At 37.8% G+C, this 26,610-nt stretch overlaps 1 protein-coding gene and 1 pseudogene across 4 annotated transcripts in view; both read left to right on the forward strand.

Moving 5' to 3' along the window:
- Nucleotides 1-26,610, forward strand: part of SSBP2 (single stranded DNA binding protein 2) — a 316,842-nt gene that overhangs the window by 25,645 nt on the left and 264,587 nt on the right. The gene's annotated exons all lie outside the window — the stretch shown is intronic.
- Nucleotides 3,788-5,028, forward strand: LOC121013730 (suppressor of cytokine signaling 2-like; annotated as a pseudogene).

Genomic DNA, 26,610 nt, shown 5'->3' on the forward strand with positions numbered 1-26,610 from the left:
TTGTCTGACATTTAGGTCTTTCATCCATTTTGAATTTATTTCTGTGTATGGTGGTAAGAAAGTGTTCAGTTTCATTCTTCTGCATGTTGCTGTCCAGTTCTCCCAGCATCATTTGCTGAAGAGACCATCTTTTTTCTATTGGATATTCTTTCCTGCTTTGTGGAAGATTGGTTTGCTATATAGGTTCTGGGTCCATTTCTGGGTTCTGTATTCTGTTCCATTGATCTATGTGTCTGTTTTTGTACCAGTACCATGCTGTTTTGATGATTATAGCTTTGTAATACAGCTTGAAGTCCAGAATTGTGATGCCTCCAGCTTGGTTTTCTTTTCAACATTACTTTGGATATTTGAGGTCTTTTGTGGTTCCATACAAGTTTTAGATGGTTTATTCTGTCTCTGTGAAGAATGCTGGTGCTATTTTGATTGGGATTGCATTGAATGTACAGATTACTTTGGGTAGTATAGACATTTTAACAATATTTAATTTTCTAGTTCATGAGCGTGGAATGTTTCTCCATTTTCTTTGTGTTTTCTGTAGTTTCTTAAAATTTTTTTTAATGTTTATTTTTGAGAGAGAGAGACAGACAGACAGTGCGAGTGGGGAGGGGCAGAGAGAGAGGGGGAGACACAGAATCTGAAGCAGGCTTCAGGCTCTGAGCTGTCAGCACAGAGCCCAAGATGGGGCTCAAACTCACGAACCATGAGATCATGACTTGAGCTGAAGTCAGATGCTTAACCGATTGAGCCATCCAGGTGCCCCTCTTCAATTTCTTTTATAAGCTTTCTATAGTTTTCAGTTTTCAGATCTTTTACCTCTTTGGTTAGGTTTATTACTAGTTATCTTAGGGTTTTTGGTGCACTTGTAAATGGGATCAGTTCCTTGATTTCTCTTTCTGCTGCTTAATTATTGGTATATAGAAATGCAACCAATTTCTGTATGTTGATTTTATATCCTATGACTTTACTAAATTCATGTATTAGTTTTAGCAGATTTTTGGTAGAGTCTTTTGGGACTTACGTGTCATCGAGTATTGTGTCATCTGCAAAGAGTGAAAGTTTGACTTCTTCCTTGCCAAATTATATGTCTTTTATTTCTTTTTGTTGTCTGATTGCTGAGGCTAGGACCTCCAGTACTATTTGGAACAACAGTGTTTAGAGTGGACATCCCTGTCATGTTCCTGACCTTAGGGCCAAAGCTCTCATTTTTCCCCATTGAGGATGATATTAGCTATGGGTCTTTCATACCTGGACTTTATGATGTTGATATATGTTCTTTCTGTTCCCACTATCTTGAGGGTTTTTATCAAGAAAGGATGCGATGCCGTACTTTGTCAAATGCTTTTTCTGCATCTGTTGAGAGGATTATATGGTTCTTATCCTTTCTTTTATTAATGTGATGTATCACGTTGATTGGTTTTTGGATATTGAACCAACTCTGCAGCCCAGGAATAAATCCCACTTGGTCCTGGTGAGTAATTCTTTTAACATATTATGGGATTCAATTTGCTAGTATCTTGTTGAGAAATTTTGCATCCAGTTTCATCAGTGATATTGGCCTGTAATTCTCCTTTTTAGTGGGGTCTTTGGTTTTGGAATCAAGGTGATGCTGACTTCATAGAATGAGCTTAGAAGCTTTCCTTCCATTTCTATTTTTGCAACAGTTTGAGAAGAATAGGTATTAACTCTTCTTTAAATCAATGGTAGAAGGCCTCTGGGAAGCCATCTGGTCCAGGACTCTTATCTGTTTGGAGATTTTTGATAACTGATTCAATTTCTTTGCTGGTTATAGGTCTGTTCAAAATTTCTATTTCTTCCTGTTTCAGTTTTGGTAGTGTGTGAGTTTCTAGGAATTTGTCCATTTATTCCTGATTTCCCAGTTTGTTGGCATATAATTTTTCATACTATTGTTTTATGATTGTATTTCTGTGGTGTTGGTTGTGATATCTCTCTTCTTCATTCATGAGTGTCTATTTGGGTCCTTTCTCTTTTCTTTTTGAGAAGTCTGGCTAGGGGGTTATCAATTTTGTTTATTCTTTTGAAGAACCAGCATTTAGTTTCATTGATCTGTTCTACTGTTTTTGTTGTTGTTTCCATGTCATTTATTTCTGCTCTAATCTTTGTTTTATTCTCTTCTGCTCGTGTTAGCTTTACTTGCTGTTCTTTTTCTAGTTCCTTTAGGTGTAAGGTTAGGTTTTGTATTTGGGACCTTTCTTGCTTCTTGAGATGGGCCTCAATTGCAATGCATTTTCCTCTTAGGACTGCCTTTGCTGCATCCCAAAGGGTTTGGACTGTTGTGTTTTCATTTTCATTTGCTTCCATGTTTTGTTTTGTTTTAATTTCTTCTTTAATTTCTTGGTTAACCCATTCATTCTTTAGTAGGATGTTCTTTAACCTCCATGTATTTGAGGGCTTTCCAAATTTTTTCTTGTGATTGATTTTAAGTTTCATAGCATTGTGATCTGAAAATATGCATGGTAGGATCTGTCTTTTTGTACTTGTTGAAGGCTAATTTGTCACCCAGTATGTGATCTGTTCTGGAGACTGTTCCATGTGCACTTGAAAAGAATGTATATTCTGCTTTAGGATGAAATGTTCTGAATGTATCTTTTAAGTCCACTTGATTCAGTGTGTCTTTCAAAGCCATTGTTTCCTTGTGGAAATTCTGCTTAGATGATCTGTTGTTGTAAGTGGGGTATTAATGTCCCCTACTATTATGGCATTACTATCAGTGAGTTTGTTTGTTTGTTTGTTTCTTTCTTTCTTTCTTTCTTTCTTTTCCTTTCTTTTTTCTTTTCTTTTCTTTCTTTCTTTCTTTCTTTCTTTCTTTCTTTCTTTCTTTCTTTCTTTCTTTCTATTTTTGAGAGAGAGAGAGACAGAGACAGAGAGAGACAGAGGGTGAGCAGGGGAGGGCAGGGATAGGGAGATAGAAAATCTCAAGTAGGCTGCAGGCTCTGAGCTGTCTGCACAGAGCCCAACATGGGGCTCAAGCTCACAAACAATGAGATCATGACCTAACCTGAAGTTGGACATTTAACCAACTGAGCTACCCAGCTGCCCCTCAGTGAGTTTCTTTATGTTTGTTTTTAATTCTTTTATATATTTGGGTGTTTCCAATTTGGAGGCATAAATATTTACAATTGTTAGCTCTTCTTGATGGATAGACCCCTTAATTATGATGTATGCCCTTCTTCCTCTCTTATTAGAGTCTGTTTTAAAATCTAGTCTGTATGATATGAGTATGGCTATTTCAGCTTTCTTTTGACATCCATTAGCATGATAGATCGTTCTCCCTCCCCTCATTTTCAATCTGCAGGTGTCTTTAGATATAAAATGAGGCTCTTGTAGGCAGCATATAGATGAATTTTGTGGGTTTTGTTTTTTTTTCTTTTTAAATTTTATTTTTTTAGTTTACATCCAAATTAGTTAGCATATAGTGCAACAATGATTTCAGGAGTAGATTTCTTAATGCCCCTTACCCTTTTAGCCCATACCCCCTCCCATAACCCCTCCAGTAACCCTCTGTTTGTTCTCCATATTTAAGAATCTCTTATGTTTTGTCCCCTTCCCTGTTTTTATGTTATTTTTGCTCCCCTTCCCTTATGATCATCTGTTCTGTGTCTTAAAGTCCTCATATGAGTGAAGTCATATGATATTTGTCTTTTTCTAATTTCACATAGTGTAATACTCTCTAGTTCCATCCATGTAGTTGCAAATGGCAAGATGTCATTCCTTTTGATTGCTGAGTAATACTCCATCTCCTGTGTGTGTGTGTGTGTGTGTGTGTGTGTGTGTGTGTGTACACACCACATCTTTATCCATGATGAATTTTGTTTTTTAATCCATTCTGATACCCTGTGTCTTTTGATTAGAGCATTTGGTCCATTTACATTCAGAAATATTGTTGAAAGATGAGCCCCTGCTTCAACTGAAAGTGGCCATTGACCTTTCAAGCTTTTGAGAAGTGATGCAATAGAATAGTATTTCAAAGAAAAATGGTTATCGAAATTTGGGATCTGTTTTTCCCTCCCTGTGGCGCTAGCCCTGCGGGGGAAATCGCCAAGAGGAGAGCTCTTGGGACTGCAGGCACGGAGGTTGGCTGTCCAGCACCACCCGAGTGCATAGGTAAGGGCACCCCTTCAGCAGTCAGAGCAGGCAAACTGTGCATGACCGCGCCTGCGGGGGACTTTGCCATCCGTCCACCTTTGATCTGGGGAGGAAAAACCAGAAGCTCCGCATCCCCTCCCCCTCCACCAATTCGGATATCCCCCAGAGACTCGTTTTGGGGTTCTCACTGACTTCCAAGAAGGACGCGTGCCCCTCTCTGGTCCCGGCATGGGCAGCTACTTGTTTTTGCTGCCCTGACCCCTTTCCCATGACCCTACGGTGCCTCGAGTTCTCCGGGAATGGAGTGGAAGGGACGCAGAGCCAGTGTGGGACCTCAGGGTCCGCGGAAGGGCCGTCCCCGGAGGCGGCACGTCTGGTGAAGGCTCTATAGGAACTCAGTCAAACAGGTTGGTACTGGGGAAGTATGACTGTTAATGAAGCCAAGGAGAAATTTAAAAAGGCACCAGAAAGAACTTTCTTGATTAGAGATAGCTCTCATTCAGACCACCTACTAAAAATATCTGTTAAAAGATCAGCTGGACCAACTAATCTGCGAATCGAATACCAAGATGGGAAATTCAGGTTGGACTGTATATCATATGTCTCAAGTCCAAGTTTAAACAGTTTGACACTGTGGTTAATCTGATCGACTACTATGTTCAGATATGCAAGGATAAGCGGACAGGCCCAGAAGTGCCCTCGAACGACACCGTTCACTTTTATCTGACCAAACCGCTCTACACATCAGCCCTGCCTCTGTAGCATCTCTGTAGACTCTCTGTTATGGAGATGCACCAGTATCATCTGGGGACTGCCTTTACCAACAAGACTAAAAGATTACTTGGAAGAATATAAATTCCAGGTATAAGTGTTTCTCTTTTTCTAAACATGCCTCCTATAAAGTATCTCCGAATGCAGCTATGTTAAAAAAATAAATAAAATAAAAAATAAAAAGAGCCAAAACTTGAGTCACTACTCTGGATAACTATTCGGAATTCTAAAAACAGCTGAAGTCCATCTAATTTAAATGTGTGAGGAGGTAGCTAGGTATTTAAAGTTTCCCCAAATGTTTTCACCTGAGTGATGCTTCCCTTCCTAAGGCTGACCAAGACCAGCAGATCCTTTTAAGTTGAAAGCAAAATGCCGTGAGTGGAGGCTGAAGGAACATTTTATCAGAATGCCTTGCCTTCCCCAGGTTTCTGTTTGTTAGGTGGAAGGCCCAGGCCCTGGTAGTAGAGAGAGAACTCCACGCAGGACCACTGAAGAAATAGAAGCAACAAACTGATGCAGGCTTAGCTTTAATTTCACATGCCTGGTGATCAGAGTCTACTTGAGGACATTTTCTGTTTTTGCATTCTGGATGTACCTAGGTGTTTCGTTAAACAGATACTGCTTGTGAGTATTTATCCTTCTTTTTATGCAATTAACCAAATCAGCCAAAAAAGTGACCACGAAATCCTGAATTTGACTTTTTACTACATATATGAACTCTCTCATGAGTACCTTAGTAATCCATTTTAAGGGAGCCTTACTTCAGAAATATTTCAAACTGGTGCAAATGGAAAAGACTTTGTTTTTTCCTTTAAGGCTAAAGACAAGAAGGTTGTGCTCTAGAGATGCAACTCAATCCCTGTTAATAAAACCATGTAGATACAGGCATTTTATCCTTTGAAGTAGCTGTATCCCAACCTGTTGCCATTGACTTTTGGGAAATGGCTTTAGAAATTTCCAAGTTGTCCTTGAATTGTGTGACCAGGTAGAATACTTCGACTTAATTTTCTTCCAGAGATAGGGGGATACCTGCCTGTTTTTCAAAGTGTTTATTTACTGCTGTTACTATTTGATTCGAATGTATTAAATAAAAATACTTGGCTTAAAAAAAAAAAGAAATATTGTTGAAAGATGAATTTACCATTCTTACCTGTAGAGCTGTTGTTTCTGGTAATGTTCTCTAATTCTTTGTAGTTTTTGTTGCTTTGGTCTTCTTTTTATTTTTCTCCACTTACAGAGTCCCCCTTAAAATTTCTTGCAGGGCTGGATTAATGGTCATGGACTCCTTTAGCTTTTGTTTGTCTGGGAAACTCCATCTATTCTGAATGACAGGCTTGTTGAATAAAGAATTCTTGACTGCATATTTTTCCCATTCAGCACATTGAATATTTTCTACCACTTCCTTCTGGCCTGCCAAGTTTCAGTGGACGGGTCTACTGCTAACCTGATATGTCTATTCTTGTAGGTTAAGGGCCTTTTGTCCCTGGCTGTTTTCTGAATTCTTTCTTTGTATTTTACAGGTTTCATTATGATATGTCATGGTGCTGACTTGTTTTTGTTGATTTTGAGGGGAGTTCTCTGTGCCTCTGGGACTTGGATGTCTGTTTCCTTCCCCAGATTAGGGAAGTTGTCAGCTATAATTTGTTCAAATAAACTTTCTGTCCCTTTTTCCCACTCTTCTTCTGGGACTTCCATGATATGGATATTGTTTTGTTTATGGAATCACTAAGTTCTCTAAGTCTCCCCTTTGTGATCTAATAATTTCGTCCCCCTCTTCTTTTCAGCTTCGTTATTTTCCATAATGTTATCTTCCGTATCACTTTTCTTTCCTCTGCTTCTTCAACCCTTGTTGTGACTGTATTCAGTCAGTATTGCCTCTCAGTTGTAGCATTTTTTTATTTCAGCCTGACTAGTTTTTAGGTCTTTGATCTCTGTAGCAAGGGTTGTCTGATGTCTTCTGTGCTTTTTTCAAGCCCAGCTATTAGTCATATTACTGTTGTTCTAAATTCTTGTTCAGATATTTTGCTTATATCTGTGTTGAGTAGGTCCCTGGCTGTGATTTCTTCTTGACCTTTCTTTTGGATTGAATTCCTCTGTCTGGTCCTTTTGGTTAAGTTTCTGTCTTTTACATGTTTTAAAAGCTTGTTATGTTCCCTGCACCTGAGTGTACTTCTGAGAGTCATACACTGTCTGGGGCCTGGCCCTTCAGGAAGTGTTTCTGGTATATGCTGTGTGCACTCTGCTGTTGTGTTTTCACTGCTCTTTCCCACCAGTCAGTCTACTGCAGAGCTCATCCTTGATTGCAGTGGGGACTGTTTGGACCTTTAACTAGGTGTGCTTTGATTCGTTTTTTTGAAGTAAGCCTGGAAAAAGGGGGGAAAGAACCCAAAAAAAGAGAACAGGAAAGGGAACAACAATAAGAAAAAACCAAACAGAGAATCAAGAACTTATGGTTTTTCCAAAGAAAAGGGGAAAAAAGAAAGAGAAAGAAAAGAATAAAAAGGCCTGATCCAAAAAGAGAGAGAGAGAAAAAAGGAAATGAAAAAAACAAACAAGAAACTATGAGCCTGATTCCAAAAGAAAAAAGTAAGAAGAAAGAAAAAATAGGAAAAAAAAAAAAGAATTAACCCTTGTCCTATTTTCACCAGAACTACAGGTATCATTTTGAAGCACTCGATTTTCAGTACACTTGGTGCATGGGGGGTGCTGGCTGTGCTAGTCCTCTAGAGGAGACACCTGCTGTGTTGGCTCAGAGTAGGTCTTGTCCCAGTAAATAAGCAGTTGCCAGGCACATGGTGGGGGAGGGTGGGGTGATGGGGGAGGTGGGGGATGTGTGGTTTGGTGTATGCAGGTCCCACCTCCATTGGGGGCCATTGTGTTGCTCTCTGAAGTTATACTGTATTTGTCTTGGGGAAAATGGTACCACCCCAATCTCTCATCCCTGGACAGGTGATCTCACAGCTCTCACTGCTCTAGCAGCCATCACAGAATGGCAAAGACGGCTTGCCCAGTGCCACAGCTCTCCTGCTTTTTTCTTTGGCACGCGGCTGGGATTCAAAACCTGATGTCTTAAAGGACCTGCCCCTGCATAGATCTGCCCCCCTCCACTGTAGTAGAATCTCTCCACGCTGTCTGAAGCCCCCTGAACCTGAAAAACAGTCCCATGCCTGTATAGTTTGCAGAATCAATAGTGTAGCACCGCTAAAGGCGGCAAAGTTAAATTCCTTCTGGGTGTGCCTCTGTCCCCTATTGATGAAAGGCCTTTGGTGCCTGCAGGGTCTTTTATTAGGGAGGCAATATACCCTTTCTAAAAGTACTCCAGGAAGGGGAAGCCTCTCTCTGATTGTACCCCAGGGACCAGGCACCACAGCTCCCCTCCAGAGAAAATTGCTCAGTTCTAAAACCTCAGAGTTTGTGCTCCAAATGCTCTTTGCAACACAAAGACCCCTGTGGCCCTCAACCTCCTGTTCCCAATTCCATGGTCACTAGAGATTTCCTCTTGTGTGAACTGGATGCCACACTTTCTCAACCTCTGTCTTTCTCTCCCTTTTGTTTCTCCATGAAAAGAGTTCCCTCCTGTCTGTGGCACCACCGTTTTCCTTTCCCCCAACTCACATCCACACACTGTACACCTGCCATGCTGTCTCCCTCCAACAGTGGAGATCCTTTCTCCATTCCACAGATCGATTTCCTGGGTATTCCAAGTGATCTGACCTCAGTTATAGCTGTGTTTGAGGGATGAGGAAAGCCCAGTCCCCCACGTCCCCCACTTCTCTGCCATCTTAACCCCTCCTAACATTTTCATCTTACAATTGGAAATTTGTAACTTTCGAGCACCTTCACCCATTTAGTCCAGCCTCCACCTTTGGCAACTGCCAATCTGTTATCTGTGCCTATGAGTTTGTTTTTGTTTTTATTTTTGTTTTGATTCTACATGTGAGATCACACAACATTTGTTTTTATCTGTCCTCCTTCACTTAGCATGATGTCTACAGTGTCTGTTCATGTTGTTGTAAACTGTGGAATGTCCTTTCTCATGGCTGAATAATATTCCATTGTATATAGATCTTTATCCATTTATCTATTGACAGACACTTAGGTTGTTTCAGTATCTTGGTGATTGTGGTTAGTGCTGCATGAATATGGGAGTGCAGATGATCTCTTAAAGATCCTATTTTGGGGGCACCTCACTGGCTCAGTTGATAGAGCATGTGATTCTTGATTTTGGGATTATAAATTTGAGCTCCATGTTGGGTGTAGAGAATATTTAACAGTAAAATCTTAAAAAAGGGGGGGTGCCTGGGTGGTTCTGTCAATTAAGCGTCTGACTTTGGCTCAGGTCAAGATCTTGCCATTCATGAATTTGAGCCTGCATCAGGCTCACTGCTGTCAGTCAGTACAGAGCCTGCTGAGGATCTTCTGTCTCCCTCAATCTCTGCACCCCCCCCCTCCCATGCTAATGCGTGCTTTCTCCCTCTCTCAAAAATAAACACACATTTTTAAAAAGATTAAAAAAAAATAAAGATCCTCTTTTTATTTTCTTCGGGTATATGTTCAGAAGTGGGATTGCTGGATCATATGATAGTTCTATTTTTAATTTTTTTGGGGTATACATTTATTAAAAGGGTCAAAATGCAATCTGTTTTTAAATTTTTTTGAAAACTCCATTCTGTTTTTTTTTTGTTTTTTTTTTTGTTTTTTTTTTTTTAGTACCTGCGTGAATTTATATTTCCACCAATAGTACATCCTCACCAACACATTTTATCTGTTGTCTTTTTGATAACTATTTTAACAGGTGTGTGGTGATATCTCATTGTAGTTTTGATTTGTATTTCTTTGAGGATTAGGATTCCTTTTCATATCTCCCTTGATAATTTGTATATCTTGTTGGGAGAAATGTCTGTTTCAGTCCTTACCCCATTTTTAAATTGGTTTACTTGGGGGTTTTTTTGCTATTGAATTTTAGGATTTTCTTACATATTTTAGTAGTTAATCCCTTATCAGGGATATGACTCGCAAATATTTTCTACCATTTTGTAGGTTGCCTTTTCACTCTGTTGATTGTTTCCTTTACTCTGCAGAAGTCTTTTTTAGCTTGATGTAGTCCCACTTGCTTGTTTTTGCTTTTGTTGCCTTTGCTTTTAGTGTCATATCCAAAAAAGTTACTTCCAAGACTGCTGTCAAGGAGCTTACCCACTGTGTTTTCTTTTAGGAGTTTTATGATTTCAGGTCTTAAATTCAAGTCTTTAATGCATTTTGAGTTGATTTTTTTTTGTGTGTATGGTGTAAGATAAGGGTCCAGTTTCATTCCTTTACATGTGGCTATCTAGATTTCCCAGCAACATTTATTGAAGAGACTATCCTTTTCCCTTCTATATCTTGGTTTCTTGGTTGTAAATTAATTGACCATATGTACATGACTTTATTTCTAGTGTCTCTAGTCTCTTCCATTGATATATATGTTTTTATTCCCATACCATACTGTTTTAATTACTGTAGTTTTATAATATAATTTGAAATCAGCAAGCATGATGCTTCCTTTCCTAGGATTCCTTGGTTATTCAGGGTCTTTTGTGGTTCCATACAAATTTTAGGATTATTTTTTTCTATTTCTGTGAAAAATATCATTTGAATTTTGATAGGGATTGCATAAAATCTTAAATTTTTTTTAACGTTGATTCATTTTTGATAGAGACAGAGCATGAGCAGGGTAGGGGCAGAGAGAGAGGGAGACACAGAATCCGAAGCAGGCTCCAGGCTCTGAGCTGTCAGCACAGAGCCCAACGTGGGGCTAGAACTCACAAACTGTGAGATCATGACCTCAGCTGAAGTTGGATGCTTAACTGACTGAGCCAGCTAGGCACCCCTGGATTGCTTAAAATCTTAGATCACTTTGGGTAGTTTGGACAGTTTAGCAAGATTAATTCATCCAATCCATGGACATGGAATATCTTTGCATTTATTTGTGACCAGTTTTTTGAGTGATGTATGATAGTTTTCATTGTAGAGATCTTTCACCTTCTTGATTAAATTTATTCATATGTATTTTATTCTTTTTGATGGTATTCTATTATTATTACTTTTATTTATTTTTAAGATTTTAAGTAACTTCTACACCCAATGTGGGGCTGGAACTTACAGCCCTGGTATCAAAAGTCACACTCTCTGCTACCTGAGCCAGCCAGTCACCCCTAAGTGGGATTACTTTTAAAAGTTTCTCTAACAGTTCATCGTTACTGTATAGACATTATTTTTATACATTGATTTTGTATCCTGTACCTCTACTGAATTGATAAATATTGGATGAATGAATGTTAAATGAATGAGTTTCTAAGTGGTGGTTTATTTACATTCACTGTCCTCTAATAAAAATCTCAAAGTATACATATTTGATGAATTTATTTTGTTTTAGTGCACAATAGCAGTTGGAGTTAATTTGTAGCCATTATTTAAAGAAGGTTGTACCAGATTTTTTCATGTGATTTCTTTAATAATCCACAACAATTTTGTGAAGTTAGTATGTCCCCTGTTTACAGGTGATGAAACAGTGTTGACACTTCCCCAAAGCCACTTAGCTAGTAAGTGGCAGAACTGAGATTTGAACCTACATCTATCTATAACTAAAGTCAACATTACTCAACTTTGCTGCTTCTAAATTAATGATTAAGTTGTCTGGAATATCTGCTTCTGATGAACACTTTCTTTTCCCAATGATGCTGGATAAATGAGGTGTTACTGTAATAGGTGTTAATTGAATGGCGCAGAGAGTAAGTGCAAAAGATATTAAAGAAGGGAAAGGTGTTTGCCGACGTCATCAGGGAAGCTTCTTGGAGTAATTGTGCGACTTTAGTCACTCAATTAGTGTTGTGAAAGTGTTCTCAGTGCCAGAGCTTTTAGGATATATGGGATATAAATACGTATAGAGGAGAGTAGAGGTATTCAGTTTGGAGAAAGTTCTTAGGGGCTTGGAGGTGTTGTGGGTATTTTGAAAGAAGTAAGGAGGACTAGTGTGGCTAGAAGAGAGGACTTATGTTGGAGAAAAGTAGGATATTGAAAAAGTGGGTGAGGATGATTGGGGATAGTATATAATCTATCCAGAATTTAATTTTGGGGGAGATGCCAGTAACAGTGGCATTGTGGCATAAAGTTATATTTTAGGAGGGTCAATCTGTTAGCAGTGTGCAGGTTTTAAATTAGAATAATGCAGCATTGGATGCACAGTGACTGAAGAGTGGCACTTCTGGTCCTGGGCTTGAATTGCACCTTTCCTACTTGCTATTTTATGAGCTTACAATGTTATTTCACTCATTGTCCTTCCGTTTGTCCTCTGTGAAATGAGAATTGAACCTTTTGCCTTTTGCTTTTGCCTTTTGGGTCCTAGGTATGGGGAAGAATTACTCCCTTCTCTCAGTTCAGATTTGTATTTGTTTAGTGTTTTCTTTTCTTTTTTTTCAATGTTTGTTTATTTTTGAGAGAGAGAGAGAGAGAGAGCGCGCGCGAGAGCAAGCGAGCTTGGGCACATGCGCTAGCACGAAGGGGGGAGGGGCAGAAGAGAGTCTGAGACAGAATTAAAGCAGGCTCCAGGCTCTGAGCTGTCAGCACAGAGCCCAACGAGGAGCTCAAACTCACAAACCATGAGATCCTGACCAGAGCCAAAGTCGGTTGTCCAACCCATTGAGGTGCCCCTGGTGTTTTCTTTTTAAACCTCAGGTGAAACAAATTCAGTTAATCAGATTTCTCAGATAATGGCACAGTATTAGCTTTGGCAAGTACAGGGCTTTCTTTTGTTTTATTTTATTTAAAGTAGTTTGCATTTGGGTTGCCTGGCTGGCTTGATTGGTGGAGTGTGCAACTCTTGATCTCAGGGTTGTGAGTTTGAGCCCATGTTGGGTATAGAGATTACTTGAAAATAAAACATCTAAAAAATAAAAAATAAATTAAAAAATGTAATACCCCTACCCCCACTCCCCTTAGGAAAAAAAATTCTCATATATCCACAATTTCTATTCTCATTCTTTGTCTCCGTAGACATCCATACGAATGTTTTTGGGTATGTCTGTGTCTTTAAAAAAATGTGGTGTTTTGTGCACAGAAGTGTTTTTAATTTATATTAGTGATATTCTGGTATAGATCTGTTTCAATTTTCTCTTAACCCTCTAAAAATGCCTTTTTGATGGAAAACTTCATACAAGTGTGCAGAAAGTACTATAACTCCCATGTATCCATCATCCATCATTGGCAATTATCCACTCATAGCTAATCTGGCTTAATAAATATTTCAAATTACTCCTCCTTTTGCCTCCCCAACCCCCACAACTTCACCTCTACATACTATATTATTTCAAAGAAAATCAGAGATTTTTTTTTCTGTATTTCAGTGTTCAATACTTCAGAAAAATCTGTTTAAGTCTGTATATATTTCATAACTTGTGCCTGCTGTAGCTATTTCAGAGTATATATCTGCCATATATATCTTCCTCTGGTGATGATAACCTAGACTGCCTTTAATTTCCTGATACCACAAACAACTCTATGATTTCCATTTTCATACAAGTCTTCTTTCATACAAGACCTTCTTGGAGAACTCTGATTTTCTAGAGAAAGATCTCTGGATCACAGGGTAGAACATACTTCATTTCGCTAAGTACTGTCAGCTTGCTTTCCAGAATGGCTGTAGCACTTTACACTTTCACTAACAATACATGAGAGTTCCCCTTTCCCTCTACTTCCACTGATACTTGATATTATCTCACATTGTATTTTTGCTGGTCTGATGTTTACAAAGTGGTATGTCATTACTTACTTTTTCATTTCTTTGGGGCTTGGTTTTTTGTTTTGTTTTTTTGTTTTTTGTTTTGTTTTTGTTTTTTTTGAGAGAGCAAGCAAGAGGCGGGGCAAGGATAGAGGGAAAGTGAGAGAGGGAATCTTAAGAAGGCCCATGCTCAGCAGGAGCTGAGTCGTGCTGATGTGGGGCTCGATCTCACAACTCTGAGATCATGATTTGAGCCAAAATCAAGAGTCGGACCCATAATAAGACTGAGCCACCCAGGTACCCCCAAACTCTTTTTTCTTATTCACTTTGTTCACCCACTTTATTTGGATTTCTGCTTAAATATTATATCTTTGACCATCTTATTTAAAGGAGTACTCTTCATCATCTTCTATCTTTGTTTTGCTTTATCTTTCTTTATACTGTTTATCATAAAAAACATCATATATTAATCTTTTTATGTATATTTCTATAGGTATTTCCAGTGCTCAAGTGCCTTCCTTTGAAGGATGGGATCTTATCTATGTTTTATATACCTGTAACTCTTGCCCTTAAAATGTAGATGCTCAATATATATTTGCTGGGTGAATAAATGTGAATTCACTGTTCATATCCTTTACCATTTTCCCTACTCAGCCGGATTTCCTTGAATATTCTAGACACTAAACTTGTTGATTTTCAACACTGTAATATAGTCTGTTAATTTTGTCTGTGGTGTCCTCCTTTGATAAGGAATCCTTAATTTTCTCTTTTGTTTATTTTGAAGTTTATTTATTTATTTTTGAGAGAGAGAAAATGCAAGTAGGGGAAGGGCAGAGAGAGAATCCCAAGCAGGGTCCATTCTATCAGGGCAGAACCCAATGCAGGGCTCAAACCCACGAAGTGTGAGATCGTGACCTGAGCCAAACTTGGACACTTAACTGACTGAGCTACCCAGTCACCCCAGGAATCCTTAACTTTCAAGTGGTTAAATTGTCTTATCACAACACGAAAATCAGTACATTGTGATTCGTGTTGTTGTGGTCTGAAGAAATCCTTTTCTATCCTGATATCACACATTCCCCTATGTTTTCTTCTATTTGCTTTACAGTTATATTTTATATTATTTGTATTTTATATTTGTTGTATTTTACATTTGAGTCTCTAATCCCTAAGGAGTTTACTTTTGTGTAAAAGTAAACATGTAAAGTGTCGTGTTTGATTTTATTTTTCTTCCTGCAGAATACAAGCACTTTGTACTTTTCCTATTTACTTGTAGTACACCCTTACCATATATGAGTTCTTTCTCACATTTCATTGATCATTTGTCTGTTTCTGTCTAGTATCACAATGTTTTTATGACAGTGGCTCTTTGCACTATGTCCTAAAGTCTAGTGGAGCAATTGACCTAGCAATGTATACAACAATAGCAACCAATACAATCAAATAACTAAACTGAAAAAAATTGCATGAGACTATTATAGAGGAATTTTAAAGCTCTATTAAAGGATATAAAAGAAGACATAACTAGTAGGAGAGAAATACCATGGGATGACTTAATGTAACAAAGATGTCGTTTCCCCCAGATTAATCTATAAACTCAAATGCAACTGTAATAAAAATTTCAGTAAGATATTTGAAGACCTCAGCATATTTATTCTAAAATTTACTTGGAATGTTTTATAAGTAAGTGTTGCTTTTTGAGATAAATGTATACTTTCATAGTACTTTGTATACTATGTTTTTTAGTGACTAGCTTTTGCATTCTTACAGATGGGCAGTTGATTGTAGACAGCATAGGAGGGAAGAAAGCAGCAGAGATAAGTGTTTGGATTAGCAGTGATAGAAATTGTGGTAGTGGCAGCAAGTAGCACTCTTAGCAGAGAAACAGAAAAGATAGAGAAAGAAAAGTGAGTTGGAGGAATATATAACCCTTCCTTGGCTCTGGGAAAATGAATGTGGTAAGACCAGAGGACAAACAGCCACCTGTAATGCTCCTCAATATTGTGCCTTATCTATGCCATGCTAATTACTCATATACTGCATCCAGTTCAACAGTCTGTGTGGAATACTTAACTCTCTGGGGTATAGCGTCTGTAGCAGGTTTCTGTGAGATGTAGCTTTATAATAGATGCTCATAAATCATGGTGATCGTGTGTGTGTGGGGGGGGAACGTATTTATATGTATACACATATATATAAATATACATATACACACACACACATATATATAATTTTTTTAATATTTTATTTTCTTTTTAAGTAATATCTACAGCCAACGTGAGGCCTAAACTTACAACCCCAAGATCAAGAGTCACATGCTATGCTGAGTGAGCCATCCAGGCACCCCTCTTGATGTTGTATTTAACAGGTCAGGGAAATAGATGTTAGTTTCAATAAAAACTAGTTAAAGTAAAAATAATACCTGTACTTGGGTACAGGTTTCCATTTGGAAAACAAGGGCATCTAAAGCTATTCATTCCTTCAGTTTTCAGAGTCAGACTTTTACTTTGACTTACCTGTATTTTGTATATATACAATTGGATATACTCACAGCCTGAACATAGAATAAAAGCACTCTATATTTTTATGGAGACCATAAGTTGAAGAAGAATGGGGTTGAAGGAAATGAACCTTTATATTCTACTACCAACAATAATCAACCATATTGATAGCCTTCTATTAACTGGTCATTATGAATCTTTCCTCTTCCAGGAAACTGAGAACCTTCTTAAAGGACAAATTTATGTACACACACACACACACACAGAGTTACATATAACTCTTACTAACAGTGTGTAACAATTTGGGTAGGAGTAATGTAATCTCAGACAAGGTGCTAACTATTCATTTGTAACTCATATAGAACCTTCTTTCCGTTATTCAGGATAGTTCTTTTTTTTCTAAATGAGTAAGTGTTAAAAGAGATTTGTTTTAGTTTATTTTTAAAAACTTCCTCATTTGGCAAAAGTAATAAAGGGTTTCTGATTTTTAAGTTGATTTTTCACATAGAGGACATAAAATTTGTGTACAAATAACCACAATGTTGGGGTGCCTGGTTGGCTCAGTCGATTAAGCACTGACTTCAGCTCAGGTCATGATCTCATGGTTCATGAGTTCAAGCCCTGTGTCCGGCTGCGTGCTGACAGCTCAGAGCTTGAAGCCTGCTTCAAATTCTGTCTCCCTCTCTCTCTGTCCCTCCTCCACTTGTGTTCTGTCTCTGTCTGTCTCTCAGAAACAAGTGAACATTAAAAAATTTTTTTGATTAAAAAAACCATATAATCACAATGCTATTAGAGAGGGACTAGCAAAGTGTTACAAGATTTCAAAGGTGGAAGAAAACACTTGCTGGATATGCTGGGGAAGGATTCATTTGAGCTGAACATTTAAAAGTAAATAAACTTTTGATACTGTAATTGTGTATGCACTTGAGAAGGTAGGTGAGTGACAGTTTTTGTCCATTCTTCCATTTTGCACTTTTATGCTTTCTTAAAGGGAAGAGACCTACTGTGTATTTCTACCACATAGCACACATCATACCAGGTCCTTCACTTACACTGGTATACTTTACACTTAGAACGGCCATGTGAGGTACATCTTATTAACATATGGTAAGTAAACAAAGGTTTAAAGAAATAAAATACCTGCTCAAGGTCATGTAACTAGTGCCTAGAGTTGTTTCTGTTACAGAAATCTTAGGATATCATTTGCTAGCTATTATCTCTGTGTTTCTGGTTATAATTAAAATGATTACTACTTGAAGAATAATACCCAGACTCTGCCTCATTACTGCAGTTATTGTTAAGGCTGTTCCAAGTTTTAGTGTTTTAAAAGGTTCACCACTGGCTGATAAAAGCCCATTGTTTCCACCCTCCACAGCCTCCCTTTTCCTCATTTCTCCACTGCCTCTCTTCAGCAGTGTGTTGCATTCTTGTGAAAGAGTGTTATAGTTACTAAATAGGAGAAAGGTAGGTCTTCTAGTTTGGAAATGAGAATTAAGTGGAAGGATTAGAATTATACTCTTGGCTTTGATGTGAAGAGAATGAAACCATACAGAGAAGAGGAAGAAAATGACCTTCAGCTGGAAAGCATGGAACTCTCACAATGTACCTGTATAGTTAAATTACAGATTTGGCATGCTGTAATATATTTATCTTAGCAATATTTCTGACAAGACCTTCATTTCATGGATATTTGCTAGCTCTAGTAAGATCCTAATGCTTAATTAGAATGTAAGCAAGGATATTTTATATACTTTTTGTTGTTTATTTCCCTTTTATTTTCTATTGATACCTGGTAAAGTCTTTTTGAAAATTCCAATGAATAATATAGTACTTGGCGTTTAGTATTTGTGCAGTAAATATTTGTTGGATGAATACTTGAATGTGTCAGCTATGCTGATAACTGAAGAAAGGGAGGTATTTTGTGTGTGTGTGTGTTGAGACCATAGTTAATTAATTAATTAAAAGTTTATTTATTTTGAGAGAGCAAGAGAGAAGGAACGGGAAGGAGCAGAGAGGGAGAGAGAATCCAAAGCAGGGCTTGATCTCACAAACTGTGAGATCATGACCTAAGCTGAAATCAAGAGTCAGAGGCTTAATCGATTGGCCTACCCAGGTGCCCCAGACCATAAATGTAAATAAGGATCAGTATGCCCTGATGGATCCATGTAGGGGTAGAGCAGCAGGGAATATATAAAAACCCTAAAAAAGGAAGTGATATCTGTGGGCATAGAGTCCAATTTTGTTGGAACAACTGTCCAGTTTTCATCAGTGAATCTTGGCAATTTTTCATTTTAAGTTTTACTAAGGTATTTGATTCCTTATGATGATATTGATGAAGTGGTTTAGGAAACCAAAATGTCGTATCTGTGATCTTGCACTCTATTAGAGAGTTCCATTGTTTGCTTGTCTGAGTTGTCTGAGTTCTCCAGAACTTAAGAAAGATATTTGGAAATGTTTTTTAGATACTGGGATTCTCAAGGCCGTTAGAAGGATTAAATAGCTGATTTATGATGAAGTGTAGGGATTGGATCATCGTGTTCTGTTGCTGGTTGCTGTGACTAACCATCCCATCAAGTAGGAGTCACATTATTTTCTTATGGTACCCATCCAAACTAGATTAGTTGCTTTTTTTTCCCCACTTAGTTTTATTTCTAAACTAGTATTCTACCTAATATTTTTTTTCATGACGATTATATTACCTAGCAAGCATGTCTGTGATTGTGAAAAAAAACATAGCAAAAAGAAAATCCCTGGTAATTAATGTTACTTGTGTATGTGTTGTAAGCAGATCTAGTTTTACTTTTATGTTGGATAATCAGGCAGTGTGTTCAACAGTGAAATCACAGTTCAATAGTAAAATGCATCTAACCAGTTAAATCAGTATAAAGATTGAAGTTTTCCTATGGTTAAACATCTGTACTGAACAATGGTTAAAGCCAAATTATGAATTCTTACAGTGCATGACTGATGGCTTTTTGAAGTAAGACAAAAATCTTGTTCAGGAGCTTAGCAGCAGAGGAGAGGGGGAGATGTCTTGATATTTATCTAGTCAACTTTCTTGCCTTTTTTTCTAGAAGATGATAAACATTAGTGGTGTCTTTGAAATCCTGAGGTATTATTTTTGTGTTCCTTTTGTTGAAATTTTATGCAAACATCTCAACAGTAGCTAAAGGTCTAGATCAAAAAGCTTAGTATGTATGCTTTTTTAGTACATGAAACTTTAGTGTTCTGAATGATTCTAACGGCAATAGTATGACTTCTTCACAAGTTGTAGCAAAGACCATGCCATCATTTTGATGGATTGTAATACACATTTCAGATTGTGATGTAAACAATCAGTTTGAAACAAGGGAAGACTATTTGGAGTAACTACTTTGATATATTTTCCATCAGTGCATGCTAGTGGTGACATAAGGGAGAGGTGGGTTGGGGGTGCTTCAAGGAAGAAGTGCATTAGTTCAAGGAAATTCTGGAGCTTAGACCAGGCATTTATTTTAAAAAATGCAATCTAGATGAACTCTGACCTCAGAAGTACATTCTGGGCTGTTAACCATATCTATATGTATATCTATAGATATTTTATTTTCTGTATTTTATGATGCTTTAGCAACTTGGGATCTTGCAGGCTGGTGATGGGTTGCCCCTCCCAGGGCTTGCTGACTGCTAAAGATAGTTGGGATTCCTATAGATAGCACTCCCTGGGTGTGTGCCTTTCATATGCAAATCGAGGAGTCCTGGGCCACTACACGCCACCTTTGTTGCTTTCTCCCAGGCTGAGCCACCTGCCCTAGCAACACCTCAGGGCAACTAGCAGTCAACTAAGGGGCAGTCCCTACACCCCAGAGCCTGCTGAGATTATTCAAACTAGCTAATCCAGAACTAGTTACCCTATCCTTCCTTGCCTTTCCTGAGAAAAGGACATTAAAGGCTGTGCCCATGTTTCCCCCTCATTCCTTTTGTGCAGACCAAACTGGTGCTTTCCCATGTGGCCTTGTATGAAGTGGCTTGTCCTCTCCTCCTGGGAATTATGAATTATGAATAATAATAATAATAAACTCTTCTTTCCAAGTCTCTCTCACTATACCTAATGAAAACAAATCCTGGGTACATTTTAAAACATGGGCCCAGCTCTCTTCTGGGGTCTCCTTAACTACCTCTCAATTCTAGCTTCTAATCAAGATGGGTAGAAATAAATTGGGCTCCTATGGTGGTTCCATTGTTTTTGCGGTAAGCCATGTTCTACACCTTTTTCCTTCACCTCCCCTCGTTGTGGATACTGAGAAGTCTATGAAAGGCATTTCTTTTGAGAAAAAAGTAACAGAGTTTGTTGGATGAAGATAGTAATCTGCCCCCTTCTCCCTTGAGATTGGTTTTAACTCTTGGAGGATGAGGTAGGGAGTTACTGTGGGGGCAAGGAGGAGCAGTGGTGGCTGTAGTCCCGGAGAAAGGATGCTGAATGACCTGCAACTGCTCACTGCTAAAGATGACACAGAGCAGACTTCCCATATTGCTGCTGCTTATGACCTGGAAACAGCCTATGGATTTCTGTAGCAGGAGGTTACTATCATACTTTGTTTTGAAACCTGTGGTGACCTCATCTGGATCCTAATGTATAAACAAGGATGCTTCAGTAGAAAAACATTTACTCAATAAAGGATGATATTATATAGTTGAGTCAAAGATATATTCATGTTTTAAAAAAAGTTGAGGGAAAATGGAGAAAAATCATAGATCTAGTGTTCTTTATATATCAATTGTATTTTAAGTGAAAGATTTAAGTAAGTGGTTTATAGCAATGTCTAGATTAGAAATGGCCTTAGAAGTTTACATGAGAGTTTCTGTGGCCTCAAGTGCTTTTATGTGTTAAGGAAGCTACAGCCCTATTTGCTATGGCATTACTTGTAGCTGCCTATTAAGGAAGACCCTTGTGAAGGTCTTCTATAGAGAGTCCCCTAAGGATTTAGGGAAGATTGAATATTGACAAGTTGACATATTCTTTTTTCATGTGTGGCACTCCTGGGAATATCTGAAATGTAAAATTTATATTCTTTTTTTTTTTTTTTAATTTTTTTTTTCAACATTTATTTATTTTTGGGACAGAGACAGAGCATGAACGGGGGAGGGGCAGAGAGAGAGGGAGACACAGAATCGGAAACAGGCTCCAGGCTCCGAGCCATCAGCCCAGAGCCTGACGCGGGGCTCGAACTCCCGGACCGCGAGATCGTGACCTGGCTGAAGTCGGATGCTTAACCGACTGCGCCACCCAGGCGCCCCTAAAATTTATATTCTTGAGATAGTTGTGTTAACGTATAAAACTACTGTAAACGTCAGCGAGAGCTTGCTGGGTGAAGCTGGTGAAACCCTCAGCCTCCACCAATTTCCTGATCTCAAGTCTCAGTTGCTTCCTTTGCATGTGGGGAATTTTTTCACTTAAGTTTGCCACCAGTATGAGCTCTGCTTCCAGTAGAAGGCTTATTGGTAGTTGCTGGATGACCTCTTTTGTGCGCTAGCTAGTCTACTTTGCCTGTTTTCAAAGCTAATTAATGTCTCTGGGTTTGTTGTTTTTTCCTTATCACTGTTACCTTTTATATTTCTCAGCTTTGTATGGGTTTTTCTTTGCTAGTCAGCCACTTTGAATCTACTCATTCCAGTTAGTCCTCTGAATTCTATCTCTGTGTGTGGGACATAATTTATATTATAGCCACAATGAAAAGCCTTGATAGTTTCTTCCTCCATCCAACCTTTCTTATGTAAATTCCTAAAAAAAATTTCCTTGTTGATAATATGTCACTATGAGTTTCCCTTGTTGCCTTTCCTTGTCTTTTTCAGAAATATAATTTCATAGTTAATTGCTTAATGTCTGGGAAGGTGGGAAGGTCTATTATCAAAAAGGAATACTTATAAATAAATGATGAAAAAAAGCCTCTTTCCATCCGGAGGGTGATGCAAAGAATTCTCAGGGCTTATAAGATTAGAACTCAAATTAGAAGAGATACCAACATGCTTCAGCTATCTACTGACAACCTTTTATGTGGAAAGATGACAACCATGTATGTTCCATTAATTGGTTCTGGTAACTTTTCAGCAGGCTTTGTGAATTGTTTGGTTGTGGGTTTTATAACTTATGTTTAGAGAGACCATAGACTGGAAAACTCTTCTGCTTTAGGGAACATATAGAATAAAAGAGGAAAATGAAAACACAAGTAGAATTATGAAGTTTATTTGGGGAAAAATAATTGAAACAGTAAAAATAAGCTGGTAGAAAATCTTGCAATGTACAGTAAGTTGAATTTTGTGGGGAACCTGGATTTGCATATATTATTTTGTGTAACATGAAGAAGAAATGGTAGTATCATTCAGGTTTAAATGTATATTTGATTGTAGGGGTCTGTAAATTGCCAAGAGGCAAATTGGTACGTTTTGGATTTGTTTTCAGTCTACTTATTAGTAGCCTATTAATGTTTCATAGGTGCTGGTAGAAGACATGAGACTCCTAGGTCAGAGACAAAGGACTCTATTTACTCCTGGCACAGCAAGCAGCATAAGCATTAGCATATTTGTTTTAGTTCTCCTTGCTTCCATGTCCCATGGGAGTGATACAATATGGTCAGATAAATGTACATATAGTGGATTGCAGCGGAGGAGCAAGACTTTTCTTTACCTCATCCCTTAAGGTTGCTTACTGCACACACAACCCAGAGAAGTGGCCCTGCTAGAGCATGCTCAAGATCTTGAATTTGTCGCATACCCAGGAAGATGGAGAGGAGTGTGAAAGACCCATAGTAGATGGTCTACCTACTGGTGCTATGAAGAGTCAGGAAATATTCTTCTGTTTTTCTTCAATTTTGGAACTTTGAATATAGTATTTAAAGAACAATTAAAGGAGATTTTAAAATGGAAAAGTCTTCTAGTGAGGTTCAAGGTATATATTGCCTTAATTGTATAAAAATTACAAAATTTATACCAAACATGTCACCAATGATGTCATTACATTGACAGTCATGCTGCAAATTATTTTGGGGGCTTACTATTTAATAGATTTTGGCAATACAAAGATAAAACAACATGTAGCACTTCTGTGTAATTAGGATCAAATGGAGAGGCAGGTAAGTTATATCATTGTGTAATAAATGCTGTGATACCCAGGATACTGTGGAAACACAGAGGAAGGGCACCCAAGTCAGCCTGGGGTGATGTGGTCAGGAAAAAGGTCAACATACCTTTAAGTTGAGTCTTAAAAAGTTAGCAAAATGAGTAAGAGAGGATGGGCATATTGACAGAGGCACTAGAGAAGACAAATGCACAAGCAATAACAGAGTTTATCGTATTCAGCAACCCGCCCATAGTATAGTAGTATTGCAGCAGCAGTAGTTCACATGTAGGGAAAAGATCATTGAAGAATTCTAAGTGTGGGAATGATAGGACCAAATTTGTTTTAGTTTTAAAAAAAAATCATTATGTTGGCCCTAAGGTTAGAAGACAGATGAGTTTGATGCTGGATGTGTGGAGACTCCGTATTAAGCTATGTAATAATTGAGATCAGAATTGGTAAGGGACTGAACTTATAGCTGTGACAAAATAGGTGGAAAAGAGGGGACTAATCTAAGCAGATTTGAGGAACAGAATTGACAGGGTGCCATTAATGAGATGACAGCAGGGGAACTAGATATAGAGGAGGTAATATTTGACAAACTAGTTAAGGTCTGAATATGTTGAGTCTGAGAAAACTATAGGAGATACAGGTGGAGATGGTAGTTGATTATGTGGATTTAGAATTTAGAAGAGTTTTGAACACCAAGATAGAGGTTTGGGAGTCATTGAACCATTCAACAAATGAATCTACTGCCCAAAAGGTACTTTGCTTGGTGCAGGGGGGCCAACACTGAACAAGACTTGTTCCTGTCCAGTTTATATTCTCATGGGATGCAGACATTAAACAGAAGTATTGCAAATTCTTTTATTAATGTACTCCCTATCTTAGATTTCAGTGTTGCCCGGCTCCAGAAGCAGTGTTTCCATAGTATAAAACGAGCAACTTGAGGGTCTTCTTCAGGGTGAATAGGAGTTTGCCAAGAGGTGGAGAGGGAATTGTTTCAGGCGAAGTGAGCAGCATGTGCCAAGGCCTCCAGGCAAGAGAAATCTTGAGATGTTTGAAGAACAAGAAGACTAGTGTGGCTGGAGCATGGAGAACCAGAGGGAGAGTGGTGTGGAATAAAGCTGGAGAAGTTGGCACAGGCCAGATTATATAGGACCTTATAGGTAGGAAAACATTTTGGAATTTGTTCTAAAACAACAGTAAGCTACTGAAGGGTTTTAAGCAGGGTGCTATGAGATTAGGTTTCTGTTTTTAAAAGATCATTCTGACTGCTGATGTGGAGACTGCTTTGGAAGGGGGCAGAAGTGGAGTCCAGAGATGAGTTAGGAATCTAGCTTGGTGATAATGACGGTTTGAACTAGATGGAAATGACTGGTAGAAGTTGGTAGGTTCAAGTTATTTAAAAGGGAGAATTAACACTACTTGGTGATTATCATTTATCAGGATATAGTGTTGTTATTGGAGTCATCCAGGGTGAAGAGAGAAAATGAAGGGTGAAATTGTGTGGGGCACCAACATTTAAGGGGTAGGCCGAGGAGAAGGATTCCACAAAGGAGAAACAGAAGTGGCTAAAGAGAATCTGGGAAGACACCACAAGTCAAGGGATGGGAGTTTGAGAAAGGAAAACCTTATTAACTATATGCTAAGGAGTTAGTAGGAAAATGGTTAAATACGTGATGCCTGAGGATGAGGAGGAATGTGTTTTTAGAAAATATTTAAGGACATCAGAAATGTTAATGATATAATGTTCATTAAAAAAGGAGCATGTAAATTTGCATATTCAGCAAGAATCTGAAGCTTTGTTTTTTAAAAAAATTACATGAGTGTGTGTTTATGCAGTAAAAATATTCAAAGGCATTACAGTAATATATTAATAGTTTTATCTGGATGGCAGAATTCTTTTGTTATTAATTCCTGTGCAGTTTTCAAATTATATGAACATCTATTAATATTGTAATTAGGAAATTATATTTTATTTTGATTAACTTTATCGTTATATATATTCTATTAATATCTTACAGTGTACAAATATATTGTTGAAAGACTGCCAAATAGTTCTGTGAGGCTTGTGATGAGAAACTACATTGTCTGCTCTCACCCTTATCCCATTTCCTGTTTCTTAGGATCAACTGTGGTTAACTCTTTTACTTGATTCTTTTGCTATTTATTTTCATATCTGCAAATAACAAACTTATATTGCTGCTACTTGATTTTTTTAGATACTGTCTGTTGACTTCCCACAGTGGAAGATAAAAATTTTGTTATTCTAATTTTGGTTACAGTAGTATTTATTTAATGTTTACATTATTATAACTCTGTAAATGCTCTTCATAGCTCTGCCTGTAGTGGTATTCTGTGACTGCTTTTTCTTTCTTGTGTGGTTTTATTTTCCCCCGAATACATTTATTTGTGAAAAGGCAGCTTAATTTTCTATGTACTTATCATGAATTTACCCCCAAACTCTCTCTGGTTGTCTAAATATCTTCTTAATTATTTTATTAATCTCATTTTTTTAAAGATCTAGCTCTCAGACTCTTCTGACCTGTTCTAATCTGCACTGGATATTCTTGTGGTCTTTGGCATAGGTATTGTAGACTTTACTTTTGCCACCATCCCTGTCATCCTAGGGATTCATTTTGCTTCTTTTTTTGTGTTGGATGCCCTATTACCTGATTTCCTCTTTGGTGGGCCCTCATTTCAGTGAAGCACATTCGCAAGTAGCTTCTTCTGACATAGGAAATCATGTGCAGTTCGCAAGTAGCTTCTTCTGACATAGGAAATCATGTGCAGTTCTGGGCATTTTTTTGAGTTAGTTCTTTTATTTCTTTCCTTTAATTCTCTGTCTCCACTCACTCACTCACTCACTCACTCACTGTTTTTAGAATTCCTATTTTCTTTGGATGTTGTAGGAACTTTGTGGGCTGGTCCTCTAATTATTTTATCTTTTTTCTTCAATTATTTTCCACATTTTGTTTTGTTTTACTTTATTGGAAGATTTTTTTTCGGTTTTATTTTTAAATCTTCTGTAGATTCAAAATAATTCTCCTGTTAATAGACCTCTACTTTTATTTAATGACATTCTGTTTTTGTTTAATGCATTCTTATATTCTTTTATCGCTTTGAAGGTTATTAATGATAGTTTTGGAACATTTTCTTCCCTTTACGTGTCTCTTTCTTCTAAGTTACTCTTTTTGTTTGCTTGATTTGGTCTTTATCTTTCCTATTTCAGGTTCTCTTTAAATGTGTGACAGTTTCTGGCTAATCTTTTCACTTAAGCATTCTAAAAAGAGTTTTTTACAAAGCTGCAAATTAGTTCTTTGTGGATGAGGCTTGTAGATTTATGAAGTAAATTTCAGTCTTATTAATCTAACTTTCTGAATAATCTG

The sequence above is a fragment of the Herpailurus yagouaroundi genome, unplaced genomic scaffold (assembly GCF_014898765.1).
Source record: "Herpailurus yagouaroundi ecotype Mexico unplaced genomic scaffold, PumYag 29, whole genome shotgun sequence".
NCBI lineage: Eukaryota > Metazoa > Chordata > Mammalia > Carnivora > Felidae > Herpailurus > Herpailurus yagouaroundi.